This window comes from Beta vulgaris, chromosome 4, assembly GCF_026745355.1.
Source record: "Beta vulgaris subsp. vulgaris cultivar EL10 chromosome 4, EL10.2, whole genome shotgun sequence".
NCBI classification, from domain to species: domain Eukaryota; kingdom Viridiplantae; phylum Streptophyta; class Magnoliopsida; order Caryophyllales; family Amaranthaceae; genus Beta; species Beta vulgaris.
The window spans coordinates 44,928,198-44,949,802 of record NC_079205.1 but is presented as its reverse complement, the minus strand read 5'-3'; the positions used below and the strand labels follow the sequence as shown (position 1 = coordinate 44,949,802).

General features: G+C 35.7%; 1 long non-coding RNA gene across 1 annotated transcript; it reads right to left on the bottom strand.

Annotated features, from left to right (window-relative positions):
- Positions 1–13,619: 13,619 nt before the first annotated feature.
- On the bottom strand, positions 13,620–20,289 carry LOC125496994 (uncharacterized). Its single transcript, XR_007273489.2, has 5 exons — positions 20,078–20,289; positions 19,912–19,965; positions 14,778–14,916; positions 14,542–14,659; positions 13,620–13,799 (listed from the first exon to the last, which is right to left on the bottom strand). It is a non-coding gene; the product is annotated as an uncharacterized LOC125496994 (long non-coding RNA).
- Positions 20,290–21,605: the final 1,316 nt, after the last annotated feature.

Genomic DNA, 21,605 nt, shown 5'->3' with positions numbered 1-21,605 from the left:
TTTGTAACTCCAGTTGCAAATAACACACTAGATTTGAGACTTATGTTTTTTGTGAATGAGGTCGTACAATTACTTCTTCGAAATGGTGTAAGTATATGTTGGAGAGGTTGAAGCATGATACGGTTGGTACAAGAATTCATTGTTCGATAAAGGATATCGAGGTCAATTTAATGGTTGTGTCATATTGTTGGAGTTTATTTAGTTCCATCACCTACAGATTGGTGATGGTTTGCCTCCAACTCACCTGCCTCTGTTGAGTCATTAGGACAATAACTAAATTCAGAGGAGAAATTATCTTGAAGTAAGATGTGATAAGTATGTAATTGAGTTGCTGGATGATACTTATATGATAAGCTATAAGTTTTACTTCAACAATGATGGGCATGTTGATTTCTCCCGGATGAAGCCGGCTAAAAAAAATTGAAGTTCAGGTTGTACCACGTTTTGTTACAACTGATGATTTCGAAAGTGAAGAAGAAAAGGTTGTGCCAAAGAGGAAGGTGAAAGCCAAGCTTCATATATTCAGTTTAAGTTCCAGCCGGAAGCCTCACTGATGAAGAAAGTACGGGCAAAGATAAATATGTAAATTTTAAATTTTAGAATGATGTTCAGTTTGTGATATAGTGTAGTTTGGAGTGATATAGTGTGATTGTATACGGTATAGTGTGGTTTTGTGATAGTAGTGGAATGTGATATTGTGTGGTTGTATTTGATATAGTGTGGTTGTATGTGATTTAGTGTGTTTGAATGTGACATAGTGTATACTATAGTGTTTCTGTCTTGTAGTGCCTTATACAAATTTAGAATAATATTCACTTTTGATATAGTATAGTTTTGAGTTATATAATGTTGTTTTATATGATATAGTGTATTTTGTATGTGGTATAATGTAGGTGCTTTATTGTTACTTTTTGTTAGTGGTATACTGATGACATAGTGTGTTTCTACTCTGATTTAGTTGGTGTTAGTATCATATAGTTGGTTTTGTTTCGATATAGAGTATTTTTTTACCTATTTACATATGGAATATTACAAATTAATTCTATATGTTTTGATTTGTTTAGAAGCTTCATGCTTTGTGGTTGATCTGGAAGATGGATTTAGAAGTTGCCTCCCTTTGCAAAATTGATGCTTTTAAGAGTTTGAAAGCCTCTTTTGTGGCTGGTAATCCTTCTTCTATTGATAATCCTTCTTCTATTGATAATCCTTCCGAAGATAATCTTGACAATATTTTGTCAAATTCATTTTATCAGAAGTTCTTTGATGAGTTGGTATCATTAGGCTTGTGCTGTGAAGGATTTGCCTTCTGGTTAGGATGAAGTTTCTATCTTTCAACTACTGCCTTTCCTAGCTTTATTGTGACTCAATTGAGTCAAAAAGAGCACTGGCATCATCAACAACGTTTTTTATGATGCAAGTGAATTCATGTGTGTGGAGAATTCATGGATTGCTTTCCAAGGTGTTTTTTCTAGGGGTCCAACAAAGTCAACATTAAGGTTGGATGATTATGCAGTTAAGAATGCTTTCACTCATATTTCAAAGATGATGAAGAAGTTTGAAAACGTGATGGAAGATTTACCAATATTTTTAAGGGAGGTTGTTGATTATTTTTCTAAAAATCAAGATTCTTTAGTTGGCAGGTAAATATTGAATGAAATTTATTTAACGTATTATTTTTATTGAAAATATTCTTGATAGATAATTGAATCAGTGATAGATTATTATTATTGAAAATTATTTTTAGTGAGATTAGGATGGTTGGTAGTGAGACTGAAATATTTGAGTCGGTGATAGATAATTTTTCAAGAATGCTGAATATCCATGAACTCAGTCTCTCTTCTTCTCCAAAAAAGTTTTACTTTACTTCTTCAAAGAGTTTTAGAACTTTTTGTAATATATTTATGTGTTGAATTATTTTGTATTAACATGAGTTTTTATCTTGCAGATTACGTTGTTTAATGTGCTGGAAGATGGAACTGATGCTAAACGCATCGATGAGTTGATCAAGTGTTGGAAGTTACAAGTTGAAGAAATAAATAAAATTCCAAAACTAGATTATGGTGTTGAATTGGTGAAAAATAATTATGTTTTTTAAATTGTGGTTTTGATTTTTATAATTGGTTTACACATGTTTTTTATGACGAAAGTTTTTGTTAGTATAAGTATACAAATATATAGTGGGTTTATATGTGATACAATGTGTTTATATATCATATAGTGGCTTTCTTTATGATATAGTGTGTGATGTGTGCTACAGGGTATATAGCTGATATAGTATAGGAAGACAAATATATAGTGGGTTTCTATAACAAATTTTAAGTAAACCAAAAAGACCATCATGATTCAATCCAAAATCCATCCAAAATCCAATGTAAATATCACCAAATTAACAACAATCACCAGCACCTGCACAACCAAAATACCCATTAAGATGCTGCCAAGCCATATGGTAAAAAGCCCACCTAAAAAAATGCTCAAAACCCCCAAAAATCTGGGATTATTTTGAAAGATTCGGTTAAACTTTCACTGCATGGAGGAAGCTCAAATATGTATTTTCATCCATGAATTTTGGTGGAGCATTTCTACTTAAGGAAAATTGATGAAATCCCCAATTACTTAACAAATAAGGGTTTAGAAATTGGGGTTTTTGGGAAATTAATGAAATATGGGTTTATAAATTGGGATTTGGGGGAAAATTGATGAAATTAAGATTTATTAAAATGGGGTTTGAAATTGTTAAAGTTACGGTTCATGTAATTGGGGATTTTCGAAAAGTTAACGGAATATTCAAAAGTTAACGATTTTGGTAGTGTTATGTTGACGGAATAGCTATATTAGGTAGTTGAATTAAAAAAGTTTTATATTAGGTAGTTGTTTATGAAAAGTGATATATATTAGGTAGTTGTTGACAATTTTAGCCTTACCAATATGCTACTTTATTACGGCTTATAATGTCCTTCAGGGTTCATCGTCCTTGCTCTAATTAGAGAAGGACATTTAATTCTTGTGATCATAACTCTTCTTTTCTTCTAAATCTTTAAGGTGTTCCTTTGTTTTGAATTGCTCTCTTGTAACATTATATCGTATAATTCTTTCCACACTTTTAAAGTGCTGCTAGAGTTAATTTATGATCTCAATTCTAAAATTACAAATTGGTTTAACATTTGCAAGTGAACCAAAAATATCATTAGCAAGAGCCAGATTATGTGATAACACTGAATGCCTTTTATGTGACTCAGGGGAAGATTCTTGTCAGCATTTATTTTTTCAGTGCCCATACAGTGATAAAGTTCGAAGATATATCTTGGTATGGTTGGGGCTGGGTATCACTCAGCAGGATAGCTTGAGTACAACATGGAGAAAATGGGGTAGGAAGTTCACTAGTAAGCAAAGGAGGAAGGTTTGTTATACTATTGTGGCTGCTATGGTATACCATTTGTGGAAAGCAAGGAACTTTTCTTTATGGAATGCAGCTGTTACTCACCCACAAGTTACTAGTAAAAAAGTTCAACTTGATGTTTGTGGTAGATTCAAAAGTTTTGTGGAGCTTAACTGGTCTGATGATGATAAATGCTGGTTTCATCAACTAGTGAGTAATTGTCTTAGCTAGTGTAGTTCCTGTAAGAGTTTTGGCTTGAGGCCTGTTCTTGTATATTGGTTGATGGTTGCTTGTATTTTGGATGTTTTGTGATGTAGTTGCTGTGATTGTTTGTTGCAGTAGTATACTGTAACTCCTTAGGTTGTAATGGTGGAGCATTTAGTGCTAATTTGATAATACACTTACATTTTACCAAAAAAAATACTCCATATAAAGAATCTTCAAACTAAAAATAACCAAAAAGTCTAACTCATTTAGGCAAACTCAAGGTACAACCTAATGTATGTAGAACAACAAATGTTAAAATTTATAATCCAACTAAATAATAACAAAACTTAATATATCTTCATTCTTGTACCCAAACAGAAGTTCCAATGTCCTCAAATCTTCAACATTCACTTTTTCGTTTTGGTGCATCAAAAATTAATCTGAGGGGCAAAAAAATGTCAACAAAAGTAATTACCAAAAGGCCACAAACACGCAACATACTAGTTTAACAAACAATAAATAAGATCTACTAGGATTGTTACCTTTCGACAAAAATCCAACTAACTAATTAGATAATTAATGAGAGTTGTCATTTCCAGACGATGAAGCTTTATTAGCAGCCTACATACAACAAGCATAAAACTAACAATTAGCGTAGAACATGTATGAATCATATGACAAATGTCCATGCATGAGTATTTTTGCGAAAGTTTGGGTAGCATATCCTCGTAAAGGTGCATATTTTGCAGAAATTTAGACAGCACCTCCCCATTAAAGTTGTTAGTCTAAACAACTCGAAGTTGTTTTCCAAACTTGTACACAAAGAATATCAATCCCAACATTGACATAGACATAATTTCAACTCAATTACACACATTTACACAACAAACAAGGATTTTTTATTCCTATTTCACCATAGGAGTACTATCTTTCTTCAACAACGTAAATGACCTCAATTGTAGCTCTATACAATCCTACATTTGTAATTACATTAGAAAAAGAAGGTTTGATCGTACCTTATCAACCGTAGGGATGTCAAAATCTTCTTCTTGGTTAGAATCAGTACCATCTGAACCAGATTCAGTTAAGTCATCACTTAAGTCATCAAATTAAGAATCATCCAAGTCTGAAACTAAATTCTCTTGGAGCTTCCTTTTCAGCTTCAATATCGTTTCCCCTTGATTTTTAACACACCTCCTTAGTTCGCGTAGATGATACAATATTGCTCCTTCATCTTTGGAGGACATCCTTAAGCCTTTACAAGAGGAAGGATTCGAAGGTTCTACAAAATTTGATGGCTTAACACCTAACAATCCTAAATTACGAACGTGATCATATTTGTCCTTGCCCAATACTTTTGAAACAGGATCATTAACTAAGTTAATTGATTGGTCCCCTTGTTCAGCAACAATGTTCTTACTTTGATTCTACAAATCAAATATACAACAAACTTAATGAATTAAAATAACTCGTCAACATAAGATTATTTGATATTGATATGCAAATTATAAGTCACATGTAAGATCATAGACGCGCACCATAATTTCTGCTTCATTTTCATGTTGGTGACACTCTAAATAAAGTTCAGTTCGTGTTGGACTCCTATTCAACCTTTGTTTCTTTAAAATATATCAAATTAGGATAAGATGTTAGAATATGGTAGGGAAGAATAAATATGTACACAAATAAAAAAAATCAAAAACTTTACCAATTCTACACGAACACGAGCATGACTCTTTGTACCAGTTGTAGAGACTGGCTTTGCTTTAGCCTTTGCAAGTGATTCTTTTCCCCGTTTGCTTCTCTTCTGTGAAAATTGAAGCATTAGCATGCATAAGAATGTACATGTCATGGTTCACAATTCACAAAATCATCTCAACACCTTTAAAGAAATGAATACAAATAAACAGACATGTCCCTCATCGGATCTCCAGCAATTAAAACGGCTAATCCGCTGATTATTATCTACATCTATTGGACACCGATTATGCAAAATGGTAATGTCTTCATCGTTATTATAATATTTTACTTTCAAGTAACACTTGTAATCCTTCCATTTCAATCCAACTAATTTTAATATTCAATACTCACTAGCTTTTGGATAAAGAAATCTTGCCTGAAAAATACACGAGTAAAAATAATACTAGTATATAGAGGAGTGATGAAACGCTAGCAGCTAGCGTTTTAATTTGTCAATAGGAGGACTCAAGAGCAAATAGAGGAGTGGGAAGGAATTTGGCAAAGAAAAAAAAAGCTAGCATCCATGTGTCAACATGTAATTAGCACACATGTCATAATATTGTTTATCCAAAACAAATTAATTTTTGCAATTTTTAAACTTGTATATCTCAAGAAATATATTTTAGAAAAAAATAAAAATATACTAATATTCATATATTTTTATTCTCTACAAATAGACATCCATTTTGATATAATTTCATCATATATCAGTTTTAAAATTCATATCAGTTTTAATTACCTTACGTCAAACAAGTTTATTGTTATAAGAAACAAATGTATTTTAACAAGCAACAAGTGTATTGTATGGGGAAACAAGTGTATGTTAACAAGAAACAAGTGTATGTTAACGAGAAACAGGTGTATTGTAATAATAAGAAACAAGTGTATGTTAACAAGAAACAAGTGTATGTTAACGAGAAACAGGTGTATTGTAATAATAAGAAACAAGTGTGTTATAAAAAACAAATGTATTTCAACAACAAACAAGTGTATTGTATTAAAAAACAAGTGTATGGTAATAAGAAACAAGTGTATGTTAACATAAAACAGGTGCATTGTAATAACAAGATACAAGTGTGTTATAAGGATAAGAGTAAAATAAATATTGTATGAAATTATATCAAAATGGATGTCTATTTGTAGAGAATAAAAATATATAAATATTGGTATATTTTTTATTTTTTTCTAAAATATATTTCTTGAGATATACAAGTTTAAAAATTGCAAAAAGTAATTTGTTTTGGATAAACAATATTGTGACATGTGTGCTAATTACATGTTGACACATGGATGCTAGCTTTTTTTTTCTCTGCCAAATTCCTTCCCACTCCTCTATTTGCTTTTGAGTCCTCCTATTGACAAATTAAAACGCTAGCTGCTAGCGTTTTATCACAGCTCCTAGTATATAAGGGAGTTTGAAACAATAATTAATGTTCAATCTTTTAAAAAGTAAAAATATAAAATTGATATTGTAATTTTGATTACCTCAACTTCCTTCAATATCATCTTTTCATTGTTCTTATTACAGCCTTTTTTCAGATGATTCCATCTTGTATAGCTTAGAGAGCAAAGATCCCCATTTTTTTCAATTGTCCCTAAAAAAGCACCAAGTACCCCCCATCTTCTCCTACAGGTTGCATCTCATTATTGCCATCAACTACAATTTGTTGGCCTTTAGGTAGATTCCATATATCTGCTAACACAGTTTTTCCACGCTTTCTATTTCCATTGGAATATGTTTCCGTTAAAAGTGCAACATAATATCTTACTTGCATGAGGCCAAAGACAAGTTAAAAGTTATGTATTGTAGAGAGTTTCTACTGGAACAATTATTGAATATTGAGCATATGCTAAAGGTCACTTAGAACACCCTTCCATTAGAAAATATACTTAGACTATATAACATGGCAGAACTCATAACTTGTTGGTACAGATGAGCTACTATAGAGCATTACTAGTTAAAAACCTCACAAGAATTAACTTAAAGATAGAAATGGGAATACTTTACCTTGCAAAATGTAATCATAAACTCGACGTTCTTCAGGTTGATCATGAGATGTAGACCCTTCACTAGTACAAAATAGACGATTTGCGTCCCCTGATTTGCGTCGCATAGACACGGAAACGACGCACAGTTGGGATTTGCGTCGCACGTTGGAGGAGTGCGACGCACAACATGGCCCATTTGCGTCGCACCTTCTTTACATGCGTTGCAAAAGCCAAATGTGCGTCGGGTACCCTGACTCATGCGACGCAAATCGTCTCTACATTGAAAAAAAAATTTCAAACTATCTGCGTCGCACGTCTTTTAAGTGCGTTGCAAAATACCTAATTTGCATCGCACCTATTTAATGTGCGACGCACATAAACCACGAGGCCCACTACCTACCCTTTTTATTCCATAAACCCTAGCGCGCCTCACACTCTCCCTCTTCAATTTTCATTCTCAGCGCGCCTCACACTCTCTCTCTTCAATTCTCAGCGCCTCTTTCTTCAATTCTCATTCTCAAAAACTCTCTCTCTTCAATTCTCATTCTTAGAAACTCTCAATCTCACACTCTCTCGAACCCTCAAACACGTCTGTCTCTCTCAAACACTCAAACCCCCTCTCTCTCTCTCACCCTCAAAAACACGTCTGTCTCTCTCAAACACTCAAACCCCCTCTCTCTCTCTCTCACCCTCAAAAACACGTCTCTCCCTCACCGGTCTCTCTCACTCTCTCACCGGTTCTCTCAAACCCTCAAACACGTCTGTCTCCGGTGATAAATAGGTATAATCGCAACAAACAACCTCGTTTTCAAGATCTCCGGCGAAAATTTTGTATAAACGCAACGAACAATCTGATTTTTCATTTTCGAGTTAGATCTCCGGCAAAAATTTAATATATAATCGCAACGAAAATTGAAGATCTTTGAGTATAATCTCCTGCGACTTCTTCGTGCATCTCAGGTTTTCAGATCTACAATTTCGTTCTTTCATTTTTTTCATTTTTTAGATCTAATTTTCTTTTTTCTTTTTGGCGTTTATTCGTTTTTAATTTTACATCTTATTTTTAGCGTTAATTTTTTAGATCTAATTTTTGGCGTTTATTCGTTTTTTGCGTTAATTTTCTATTTTTTTTTTTTTTTAGAGGAAATTAATTTTCTAGTTCATGCATCTGAAATTTAGATCTAATTTTTAGCATTAATTTTTTAGATCTAATTTATTCGTTTTTGGTTTTTATCTGCGACTTTGTTTTTTATTTTTTATATCTGATTTTTTACTTTTATTGGCATTTATCATATTCTGGATTTCTTTTTAATTCTCTGAATTTCTTATTTTCATTTGCAGATCTGTGTAATATGTTCTTCTCGAAGTCTTCTTCGTCGGAAACTGGCAGCGGCTCATCCTTGTTTTAGTTTTATTTTTACATTTGTAATGTAATTTGTTTACATTTAGTTTACAAATTCTTTTACGTATTTACAATGTAATTTGTTTTGTATATATTGTATATATATTTTATACATATGTTTGTATCTAATATTTACATATTAATGCAAAAGATGTGTTTGTATATAATATTTACATATCAATGTAAAATTATTGCAATTTTAAATTGGGAATATGGAATACTGTGAGTTTGAGAGAAAAAAATGAATTATTGCGATTTTAAGTTAGTGCAAAATATTGAGTGCAAAATATTATTGCAAAATCTCTGTAATTGCGTCGCACTTACAGCCACGTGCGACGCAGAATACAGATGCTGGCTCCTACTTTTTGGCCTGATTTGCCCACTTTTTGGCCTGATTTGCCATACAGATGCTTGATTTGCGTCGCACATAGTGCTATGTGCGACGCAAATTACCTTATTATTTGGGGTTGTGGAGAGCCATCTGCGTCGCACCATATACAGGGTGCGACGCAAATAGCTCAACCATCTGCGTCGCTCAGCATACGACGCAGATCATGTCTGGGTCATCTGCGTCGAGGCCTTTGTCGTCGGATCCATGTGCGACGCAAATAGGCGCCTCACATCCGACGCAAATTGCCTTTTCTATACTAGTGCTTCAATACTTCCTTGATTTTGGGCAGAAGAAACACTTTGATGCTGCTGAATATCATCCTTAATTCTTGAGTTATTTGGCTCTGAGTTGTTTGGTTGCACTACACTTCTACCACTTGTTTCATTACATACTTGTATTAACCGTAGTTCTTCGCAACCTCTTATGACCCTTGTTATTAGCCATTAACCTATAAACAAAAATACAAGATAATGACAGAGACAAAACACTAACAATAAAAATTAGATTATCAATATATAAGAGTGTCACAAAACAAACAACCAAAATGCACATAACCTAGATAATAAATAGTTTTCATCATAATTTCCTAGAAACTAGAAAACTATATATAACCAAATTAAATAAAATATCCAGACAAACAATATAATTATTTAAAACTACACATCATCAACCTCGATTCCTTCCACACCCGTCCTAACCCATCTAGTATTCCCATTAGCATCACTATGTATGATATTCAAAACAGAAACATGGTATGGATTTCTCTCATAATCTTCCTACATATCATCGTCACCTAAGTTATATACATCTTTCGGCTTCATCTTTATAGCAACTGACCAATCCGCATCAACATGATCTTGTATGTATAATACTTGTTCCACTTGTGTTGCAAAAATATACGGCTCATCTTCTAATCTTTTCCCCGTCTCTGTCAAATGAGAGGTATTGACAAGTGTATAACCAGAGTTGTCCCTTTTTACTCCCCTTCCAATGGTAGCATCAAACCAGTTACATTTAAATAATACCACTAAATACCCTCCTAAGTATTTCAATCGATGCCATCTACTATTTGCCCATAGTATGCAACATCTCCCAAAATTGGATTCCTATCATTTGCACTCGCATAACTTGATGTCTTTGCAATTACAACGACACCACTATTTTGAGTACACTTGTCATAACGTTTGGCTCTATAAGTAAAACCATTGACATTGTATCCTTGGTATTTTGTGACAACATCAAGTGGACCTCTTGCGAGCATGCGCATTTCTTCTCTCAGAAAACCTATGCCATTTGTTCTCTCCAATTTATCCACCTATTGCAAATGTAGTACTATTAATTATCAATGTAATGAATAAATTAAAAAATGTCTTAATTATGATGCTTACATGTTGCTTAAACCAATCATGAAAGGATTCATGTTGTGAACGCTCAATATCTTTCAATGATAAGCGGCTTGGGCGACTACGTCTCTTAAGTTCTAAAGCATGTTCTCTACGAACACAATTATATGTTAGGATAGAATTATTAGTAGGTCACTAAGTAGCATGTTACATAAAATTCATAAGATATTAAGATACTAACTTGAGATATTCAGCGACTTATGAACAATTGAATAGTACGTAACGATGTGCTTGTATCTTACTCATTTGGGTAATAGTGCGTGTCATACGCTTCCCAATAGGGTTTCCAACTTGTGAGAAGAATGAAAACTCTCTTGGAATAACTGAAGTCTCTACTTGTGCTACATCGCCAGATATTCCCAAAAGTTTACTTTATCTAAAGTTGAATCCTTGAAGCTAACGTGAACAAAAATTGACAAATTCAAGAGCCAAGATTGCTTCGGTAATGGAAGCCTCCGGATGAGCCTTGTTACACACATGGGACTTTAATGAGCCAAGATATCTTTCAACAAAATACATCTACCTAAACATCACTAGTCCTGCAAGCTTTGTTTGAGTTGCTAGTTGAACAACTAAATGCACCATCACAGTAAAGAAACTAGGTGGAAATATAATCTCGAGGTGACACATGATGACAGGTATTTGTTTCTCAAGTTGTTTAAGGTCATCCACACGTACATTCTTACTACATACTTCTCTAAAATAGCCACATAAATCAGATAAAACTCCTACTACATCCTTTGAGAGAAGCCCTCGTAATGCAATAGGAAGGATTTGTTACATTAAAATATAATAGTCATGGCATTTTAGCCCAATCAACTTGGCTTGTTGATGATTTACACATCGAGAAATGTTTCCAGCATAACCATTTGGAACTTTAATTGCATGAAGTGTTCTACAGAAAACTTGCTTTTAATTTCTAGATATTGTGTATGCAGCAGGTGCTAAATATCACTTATTTGCATTTTCCTTCTCTAGTGAAGTTCCTTTCGTATTCCTAATTCTTTTAAATCAAGGCGAGCTTTCAGATTATCTTTAGACTTTCCTTCTACGTTGAACAATGCATTAATCACATTATCACACACATTTTTTTCTATGTGCATAACATCTAAGTTGTGTCTAATTAAGTAAGACTCTCAGTAAGGCAATGACCACAAAGGACTCTTTTTCTTCCATGTATTTGAACTAGAGAATTCTGAAATCTCCTCTATTTGGTGCAACTCATTTGTCCCTGTTTGATCCATGGGCGCTGCTCTTTATTGTTCCTCTCCATTAAAAGCTTCTTGTTCAGTCGAAATGCATGATCGAAATCTAACCAACGACGATGATCCCAAAAATAATACTTTTGACCATTTGTTAGCCACTTGGAAGCTGTGTCAATGTTGCAGCAAGGACACGCCTTTTCCCCATGTACACTCCAGCCAGAGAGAATTCCATAAGCTAGAAAGTCGATGATTGTCCATAATAGCCCAGCACACATATTCCAATTTTCATCCTTAAAAGCATCATAAGTCTCACTCCCAATATTCCAAAGCTCAAGCAACTCCTCAATAAGGGGTTGCATATATACATCAATTTTATTTCCAGGACTAGTTGGACCGGGAATTAGTGTTGAAAGCAAAGAGATGACTTTTTTAAATATAACCAGGGGGCAAATTATACGGTACCAAAACTATAGGCCAACAACTATGAGTAGAGCTCATCATCCCAAAGGGATTGAAATCATCACTAGCAAGTCCAAGCCTAACATTGCGACTCTCTTTACCAAATTCAGGATATATACTATCATAGTTCTTCCAAGCTTCCGAATCAGCCGGATGCCCTAATACCTCTTTGTTCTCTTTACGTTCATCATCATGCCACCTCATCAAGGAGGCAGTGTGCTTCGACATAAACAATCTCTTAAGTCTAGGCTTTAAAGGAAAATAGCGTAATACTTTCGCGGGAGTTCTTTTTTCTTCTTTTGTCCTGTTGAAGTAGTCTGCTCACTTACTCTTTTCAACCTAGAAGCACCACAAACTGAGCAATTATCATCATTAGCCTTATCGTTCCAATAAAGCTGATAGTGATTTGGGCATGAATGTATTTTAACATACCCAAGGCCTAACTTCTGAGTGGCCTTTTTAGCCTCTACAAATGACTTGGGTAAATTTGCACTATTAGGAATTGTAAGTTGACAAAATCCTAGTAGGTCATTAAAAGACTTATTAGTCCATTTGTTAGTACTCTTAATATGAAAAAGAAGTACTAAAAATGACAACTTGGTTAATTCACATTCAGGCCATAACTCTATGTCAGCGTCATTAGAAGTCTTGGGCTTCTTTTTTTTGGCCATGAGTGCTTTGGTCAATTTTTTCGCTTATGTTTGGATCATCACTTCTATGACCATATGTGTCATGCACCAACTGTCGCGTATCTGTATACGGCTAAATCTCATCTTTTACTACAGGTTCAGAAGGACTTGAAATTGGAACTTGATCCATTTTTTCACCATGAAAAATCCAGATAGTGTAATTATGAATCATTCGGACTCAAAAGGTCACTATAAGGAAATAGGTTTTGGGCAACAAAAATATTCATCGCCCAATGGGACAATTTCGTTGCACAAAGGTTTGGGCAACGAGATTTTTGCACGCCAATTTCGTCGTCTAAGGCTCGACGCCCTTTCCATTTTAAGCGTCGAATATCATGTTCGTTGCACAAACTATAGTTTGGACGTCGAAATGCTTTCGTTGCTCATAATGCTATTTTGTGCTACGAGTTTGTATATCGTTGCCTAAACTTGACACAGTTTTGGCAACGACAACTTATCTTTTGTTCCCCATATTATGGAACTTTGTGCAACAATCACTATTTGTCGTCGCCTATTGTGTGTTATAACCTTACCAAAATGCTATCTTGGGCAACAACAATTTCGTTGCCCAAAGTACTTTAGGCTACGAATTGTTTTACATAATTTTAAATCTCACACTTTATTCAAATAACAATGTGTAATACCCTAATTAATCGCCTAAATTTTCATATAAGTATATAAACTTATTAAAAACAAATTTGAATGAAAAATACTTATTAAAAACAAAGTATGATATAATAAAAGAAGTATTCATGGAATAGCAAATTACATACAACTGGTGGACTATAGAATAATCTTCAAATTAAACATCCGACGTAACTTGAATATCTTACAAAATTCAAAGAAAGTCTTAGAAAAAAAGTAATTAGCACTACCCATCATCTACAAAGAAATTCACAAAATCCAAGCCTTGCCATACTTCATATAGCTTTCCTCTGCTAATTTAGGAAGATGGTCACGATCCATTGTTCCCAATAAAAGCGAAAACGTTAAAATTAGGTAAACATGTGATAAAAAAATGGGGAGGGTGAGGGGAGCTAATGATATTTTTACTCTTCCTGCCAAAAAAAAAGCGATATGCATGTACATGTGCATCAATATAACTACAAGTATTAATTACAGTACAACAGAGATGTAGAACCGCAATTACTTAGACACTGCCAAAATGAGCATTACATAATTTTTTTATAAGATACAAAAAAATACCAAATTATTATGCTTCTCCTATGACGCAGACAATATCCAAGTTGAGCAAGAATGCAAGTATATGTAAAAAGATGAGCGTCTAACATGTTTTCTATCAATATTGTGATGTGCAACGTTCCTCATCCACTAACAATGAAAGTATCAGAAGCTTCCCCATCTTCAACTTTCATTGCCAAGTTTCTCTCAAGCTCGCGATATAGTTGATCCCTCAGGTTTCTACTAGTTACATGTTTTCCCTAAGGATAAAAAAATACTTCAATGATGTAACCATGTAAGAAAGTTCAGTTAGTTTAATTTAGTTCAGTATGAGAGCAGGAGAGGCGCATGAAATTTCAATCAAGTCAGCAGAGAATGCGACACAAAAGTTGTTAATTTTTGTAATCATAACAATCTAGTGATCTATTGTATAACCAATGCTTTGCTCCACATATTCAAGTAGCATTTTTTGTGCACCAAAGTCACGATACATACCTCAAAGGCCAACAAATGGAGACGTATTAATTGAGAACGCCATCTTGACAGTAGGCTCCTCGACCTTTATTGCAGGTAATGGTTTCCTAAATACTTTATCAACAATTGTCTCTCCAATCTAAGAAAAACAAGAAAAACTTTGATCAAGATAAAACAATAAGAAGGAGGAGCTCAATCCAGTTATACTACAAGTCTCATATTGAAGTGAATTTTAGAACAACAAACAAAAATCTCACTTGAATGTCTCAAATTCCACAAACAGCACATATGTATGTCTCCTACTTCTACAGACTCCACAGGAGCTCTATGGAACTGCTCATATACAAAAAGATCACTAACCCTCGTATATTTGCATGCATCATCTGATGTGCATACCTGAAAACAATAAGAATTAGAAACTCTTCTCTGCTGCCATCCTTTCCCCAAATCAATGCTAAGACACAATTAGAGAGCTTCAAACTTAAGTAAATAACAGAACTCTAAAACTATTAGTGAACTGTGAACTACGAAGGTGTAGGAAGGAACAAAAAAGCAAAGTTTGACTTGGAAAAACATAATTAAACAAGCATTCTGAAAAGCTTGTAAGTACTATGAACCCATATACAATAGAAAGGCTCTTAGAATCAGAAGCCCAAAGTCAAACAGCCATAGTTATTGGGTAGACATCACCCTAAGGTTGACTTATGCACAAGATTATGCTTAAGCAGCTCGATATTTTCATCCATCTGTTATGGATTTTGAAATTGGAACTTTATCAGCAAAAACCATCAGCTAACTCGGAACTCTAAATCTGCATGTGCCTAGCTCTTACATTTATTATTCATTTATGCTACTGTCAATATTCAATAAGATCAAGCTTATGTACCAAGCATTTCTACCACTTTTTTTTTCATTGATGCAGTGCAATTATGCCATGAAGAGTAGCAATGTCATGAAGCATAGGATACTGAAAAAATATAAAATCAAGGGCCTGGAGAAAGTGGAGAAACATCAAATACCAATATGAAAATAAAGGCTAAAACAGATGTAAGCAACAAGCACTAACAAGAATTTGTAAGGCACCATCTTTTTCAATACGTGGCCCAGGAATGCATCTAATTACAAACTCAAAAAGGGGTCCAAGATCATCGGCTAATTCGTCAGGAGAGAGTCCGACCTTCCCTTTGATACTGATAGATATGGTACATATTAAGATGATTTTGTAATCCCCTAATTTAGGAATAGCGTGATTAGTTCCTAATGTATAGCCTTGGTTTATGTTAATAGTTTGTATATTAACTCTCGGTGAAAATAGAATGGGGCAAGGAATTATAATCTTATATGGTATCAGAGCGAGGTTGTAATTTATGAATGGTAGTGGATGGAATTAGGGGATAACATAAGCACCCAAAAACCCGGAGATGAGAATAAGAAGGTTTACGGTGGTAGAGAGCTTCAAGAGGGGATTTGTGACTCAATAACTTGCTGGGTAGTATATTAAGAAGATATGTGGCCATTTGCAAGGCGTGATGCCAGAAAGAGGGAGGAAGAGAAGCATGAGCAAGAAGAGTTCTAATGAGATTGTTAATGGAACGAATTTTTCTTTCAGCTTTCCCATTCTGAGAAGAGGTATAAGGACAAGAAAGGCGAAAAGACATCCCATTGGACTCACAAAATTTTCCAAATTGACCATTATCATATTCCCTCCCATTATCACATTGGACATTTTTGATAGTACGTTCAAATTGAGTATTAATGTGGGTTTTAAAGGCTAAAAATTTAGAGTAAACATCAGATTTTCTAGCCAAAGGAAATGTCCACAAATAATTGGTAAAATCATCCAGGAAAAGAACATAATATCGATGTCCCATAGAACTTAAAATAGGGGATGTCCACAAATCACTATGAACAATGTCAAATGGTAATACAGTGGTAGAAGTAGAATGAGCAAAAGGCATCTTAATATGTTTACCAAGCACGCAAGAATGACAAATAGATGTAGAGCTAGGACTATTACATTCAATGCATTTATTGTTCTTAAGAAAATTAAAAATAGACGCTCCCGGATGGCCTAAACGAGCATGCCACAAGGGTGAAGAAACAGCAGCAAGAGCAGATGGATGAGTGGATGAAGTGGTGGATGGAGATAAGGGATAAAGATCACCATGACTGTTACATCTCATTAATGCCATTCCCGTCTGAAAATCCTTCACAGAAAACCCATACGGATCAAATTCAACAGTGACAGAATTATCAGTAGTAAACTTACGAACAGAGATTAAGTTTTTAATAAGTTGGGGAGCATGTAGGACATTGTTTAAGGTCAAGGAAGGATTCGGAGACGACAAAGTAGCATTACCATAACCACGAATTGGAATTTTATGACCACTACCAACAATAATACCAGAATTATGATTGCTCAAATTAAAATAGGACGAGAGATTACCGTTTGTGGACGTCATATGAGATGTTGCGCCAGTATCCATGTACCAATTAGAATCTGGAGGAGTCAAGGTCATGGTGTGCAAGGCAGACTCAATATCTGTTGGAGCAAATGAAGAAACAGGGCCTGCGGGGGGAGATGAAGAACCTGCAGCATAGGCTTGGGCAGGATGCTGGCCCAAAAGACTAGGAGAGCGTGGGCCTAAACTGGGTCGTGCCCACTGTGTAGTGGGATAAGGACATGGGGGAGGAGACCAATGTGGCATCCAGCCCCACGCCCAAGGATGAGGCCACTGCTGTGTTGGCGGAGCACCACCGGAGCCACGACCACCCCCGCGACGGTTGCCGGCGCCACTGCCGGAACCCCGACCACCACCAGTTTTCTTCCCAGAAGCAGAACCGCGTGATTTCTGGTGAGAATTGCGGCCCCTTTGATTGTTAGACTGACCCGACTCGCGAGGAGGAGACACAGAAACATCTCGCTGAGAAGTAGCGAGCATGGCGGCCGGAGAGTCGTCGGACATTTCAGCCAATGCTTTTTCCTCAAGGCATAACATAGATCGTGCTTCAGAAAAGGAGGGAAGAGGCTTGCTTTGTCTAATGAGAGTCCCCACATTTTTGTATGCCTCAGTGAGGCCAGCCACAAGCTGTAGCACAAGACGGTTGTCGGTGACCGGAGCTCCCACACTCTTGAGTTGGTCAGATAAGGACTTGAGGCGTTGAGAGTATGCGGACGCATTAGAGAAATCACGCATCTTGACATGAGAGAAATCATGTTCGAGAGACACGACTCGTGAGTTTTTGTTATCTTGGAACAAATCACGTAGCCTATCCCATGCAGCCTTGGCCGAGAGATCATCTTCAATGATGGTATGTAATAAATCAGTGGAGATAGTCGCATATATCCATTGAAGGACAGTTGCGTCCAAGGTGGACCACAACTCCTTCTCAACATCCGTTGAAGGAGCCGACTCCTTGCCCGTGGGAAGAATATGGGCAAGCACACGATGAGAGCGTGCATGGAGTTTAAACAATTCGGCCCAAGCCGAATAGTGATCGGTTTCCATCTCAAGAATGAGAGGAATATTGTTTTTAATATTAGACACCATTAAAGCCGGATGAAGCTTGGCGTCGGCCATTGATGAGAAAGAAAAGAAAGAAGGTGAAGGAAAAGACTAGGGCGTGCTTGTTACGAAAGTCCTTATACGGCCTCAAACAAGCACCTCGAGCTTGGTATCAACGCTTTGCTGATTTTGTTTCTTCTATTGGTTTTACTAATAGCAGGTCTGACAATTCATTGTTTATTTACCGCAAGGGGAACGATATGGCCTACTTGTTACTGTATGTGGATGATATTATCCTCACTGCTTCTTCCGGTAATCTCCGCAGTTCCATTATGACTCTTCTTGCTTCTGAGTTTGCTATGAAGGATTTAGGTCCTTTAAATTATTTTCTTGGCATTGCTGTGACCCGTCACAAGGACGGCATGTTCCTTTCCCAACGTAAGTATGCTGAGGAAATTATTGATCGTGCTGGCATGTCCTCATGCAAGCCCTCATCCACCCCGGTTGACACTAAACCAAAAGTCAGTACCTCCTCTGGTGAGCTTTATGATGATCCTACTCATTTCCGCAGTCTTGCTGGTGCCTTGCAGTATCTTACGTTCACTCGACCAGATATATCTTATGCTGTTCAGCAGATATGCCTCCATATGCATGCTCCTCGTGATACTCATATGCTTGCTCTAAAACGGATTATTCGCTATCTCCAAGGTACACTTGATCATGGTTTGCATCTCTACCCTTCTTCTGTCACAGACATGATTTCTTACACTGATGCTGATTGGGGGGGTTGTCCTGATACTCGCCGATCCACATCTGGATATTGTGTCTTCTTGGGTGATAACTTGATATCTTGGTCCTCCAAACGCCAGCCTACTCTCTCTCGCTCTAGTGCAGAAGCTGAATATCGAGGGGTGGCTAATGTTGTTTCTGAGTCCTGTTGGATACGTAATCTTCTTTTGGAACTCTTATGTCCTATCTCTAAAGCTACATTGGTCTACTGTGACAATGTGAGTGCCATATATCTTTCTGGGAATCCCGTTCAGCACCAGCGCACCAAACATATTGAGATGGACATACATTTTGTTCGTGAAAAGGTGGCACGTGGCCAGGTTCGAGTCCTTCATGTTCCCTCCAGATATCAGATAGCCGATATTTTCACTAAAGGCCTGCCACAGGTTCTCTTTGACGATTTTCGGGACAGTCTAAGTGTTCGTCCTCCTCCCGCTTTGACTGCGGGGGTGTGATAGATATGGTACATATTAAGATGATTTTGTAATCCCCTAATTTAGGAATAGCGTGATTAGTTCCTAATGTATAGCCTTGGTTTATGTTAATAGTTTGTATATTAACTCTCGGTGAAAATAGAATGGGGCAAGGAATTATAATCTTATAGATACCACTTGCATATACTACTTGAAAATCATTTTCTTATTACCCAATTGCTTATGTCAACTGTCAAGAGCGTTTAAGTATGCACTTGTCTCTTGGGGTTGCATTCAGGTGATTATGAATCATGAATATCCACTTACCAAATTGGATACATGCTATTAATCCTTCTAATTTTACTAAATAATTGAGAATCTTTTAACAAACTATGTTACATTATAATGTATAAAGACTCATAAAGGTAATGATATTATACGCAATTCGATCTCAAATACCCCATAATACATCAGAATTGGGGGAAGGTAATATCCTTTAACCTTTCAAAGATTAGCGCTTTGACCCAAAATTTCATAACAATGGGGGAATTGAATACTTAAGTAACCTAGAAATCTAATAAATTGTAGAAAACCACTTCAATAAAGAAACATCATTCAGGGGAAATAGTAACCCAGAATTCAATCAAATTTAAGTAAGAAATAGAGTTTGATTCATGAGTTACCTTGACGCCAAACTTTCCGCTAGCCTCGCCATTGACCTCCACCCGCCTCACCACCTGCCATGATTTAAAAAGTTAGGGTAGACTGTAGAGAGCAGAAATTCGTTACTCATCAATCGAATGATCGACAAATCTAATTTTCCATCATAATTAACTAAAGAAACGTCACTTGAAAACCGTTATGATCTCGCCGGAAGTAGCACCAAGTCGCCGGAAGCATCACCAAATCACCGGAAATGAAGAAAGAGTTTGGCGGACCGAAGAGGGTATGAGTCTGTGAGATGAGCAGTTGAAGTCTTGAACAAGTGAAATACAAAGAACGTGATTTCGTGGGGATATATTAGCGGGTTCTTTTTCGCGATTTGCCTTCGAGTTTGTGCAACGAAATATAATTTAAGTTGGCTAATTCACTAAACAAGGGCAACGAAATAGAAAGTGTCGTAGCCTAATCTTGGTAATGGGCAACCCAAAACTGATCTTGTTGCCCAACTATGAATTTGGGAACAACAATGAATTTAGTTGCCCATAATTTACATTAAGGGCTACAAATTTAGCTCGTTGCCCTTGTTTTCAACTATGAGCCACAATATTTTGTTTTGTCGCCTTTAAATTTTAATTTCGTCTCCCAAAACCAATTTTCTTGTAATGGCTTGTGATTAACGCACTTCATACAAGGACATCTAAGTTTACCACCACATGTTAAAGTCTTAATAGCATAACTCATAAACAATTCAACTCCTAGTCGTTATTGTGTTGCCTTATTGGCCAAGTCAAATTTTCTTTAATTGGCCTCAAATCCATGATCAACTAAACTGGAAAAAAGAAAAAAAAAGGCATTCACTATTTTAACACAAATATCATGGTTAATAATGGGTTACATATGACATATACACGATAAATTATCTACTAAGAACTTACACACTAATAGATTTCAAGCAGGTTTGCAAATGAATGAAACTTCACTTAGACAATAGGTCTGCTACAGTTCAAAAGTGGGCTGCCATAAATAAACTTGTGATTATTTTTTATCGCCCTAATAAAGTCAGAATAGGTCTATTAGTGTGTAAGTTCTTAGTATAGGTCTGTCAATTCATTTTATTTTGGCCATAAAGAATAGGTCTGCCAATAGTTTGTATATGTTTTAAACCCATTTCATTTCACTTTAGATACGGTGATATGGTAAGATTGGGTGCCAATTTTGAGATATGGAACACCTTTTTCAATTCAGTCTAGAGGAGAGGCTGCAAGTGGCTATTTGCAGTTCAGATCAAGGAAAAAGACTTGGTTTGGAGTAGTTAATATGCAATAATTTTACTGAATACGCAGTAGGTGGGTTTGTTCTTTCCATTCACACTTTTGCATGGTAAAGGAACATGCTTACTGAACTTTTATAATTGGGCTTCTTTTGGCTTAAAAATCTATGTTTTGGTCAAGCTTGTTTCCTTTAATCTCATTGTCACAGAGGGTAATATAATCCTACTCAATTAGTTACAACAGTCTCTTAAATTCTTATATAGGCATGTGTGGTTCCATTTTGTTTAATATGCAAATTTAGAACTAATATCAATTGTTAACAAGAACTCAGTGACATTGACTATTCTTCTCTTGCTTTTCCTAACCTGTCAACTATTGCATTTTAAACATTGTCAGACAAAAACAACAATATAGACAATCAAAAGAAGGATGATGCTAAAACT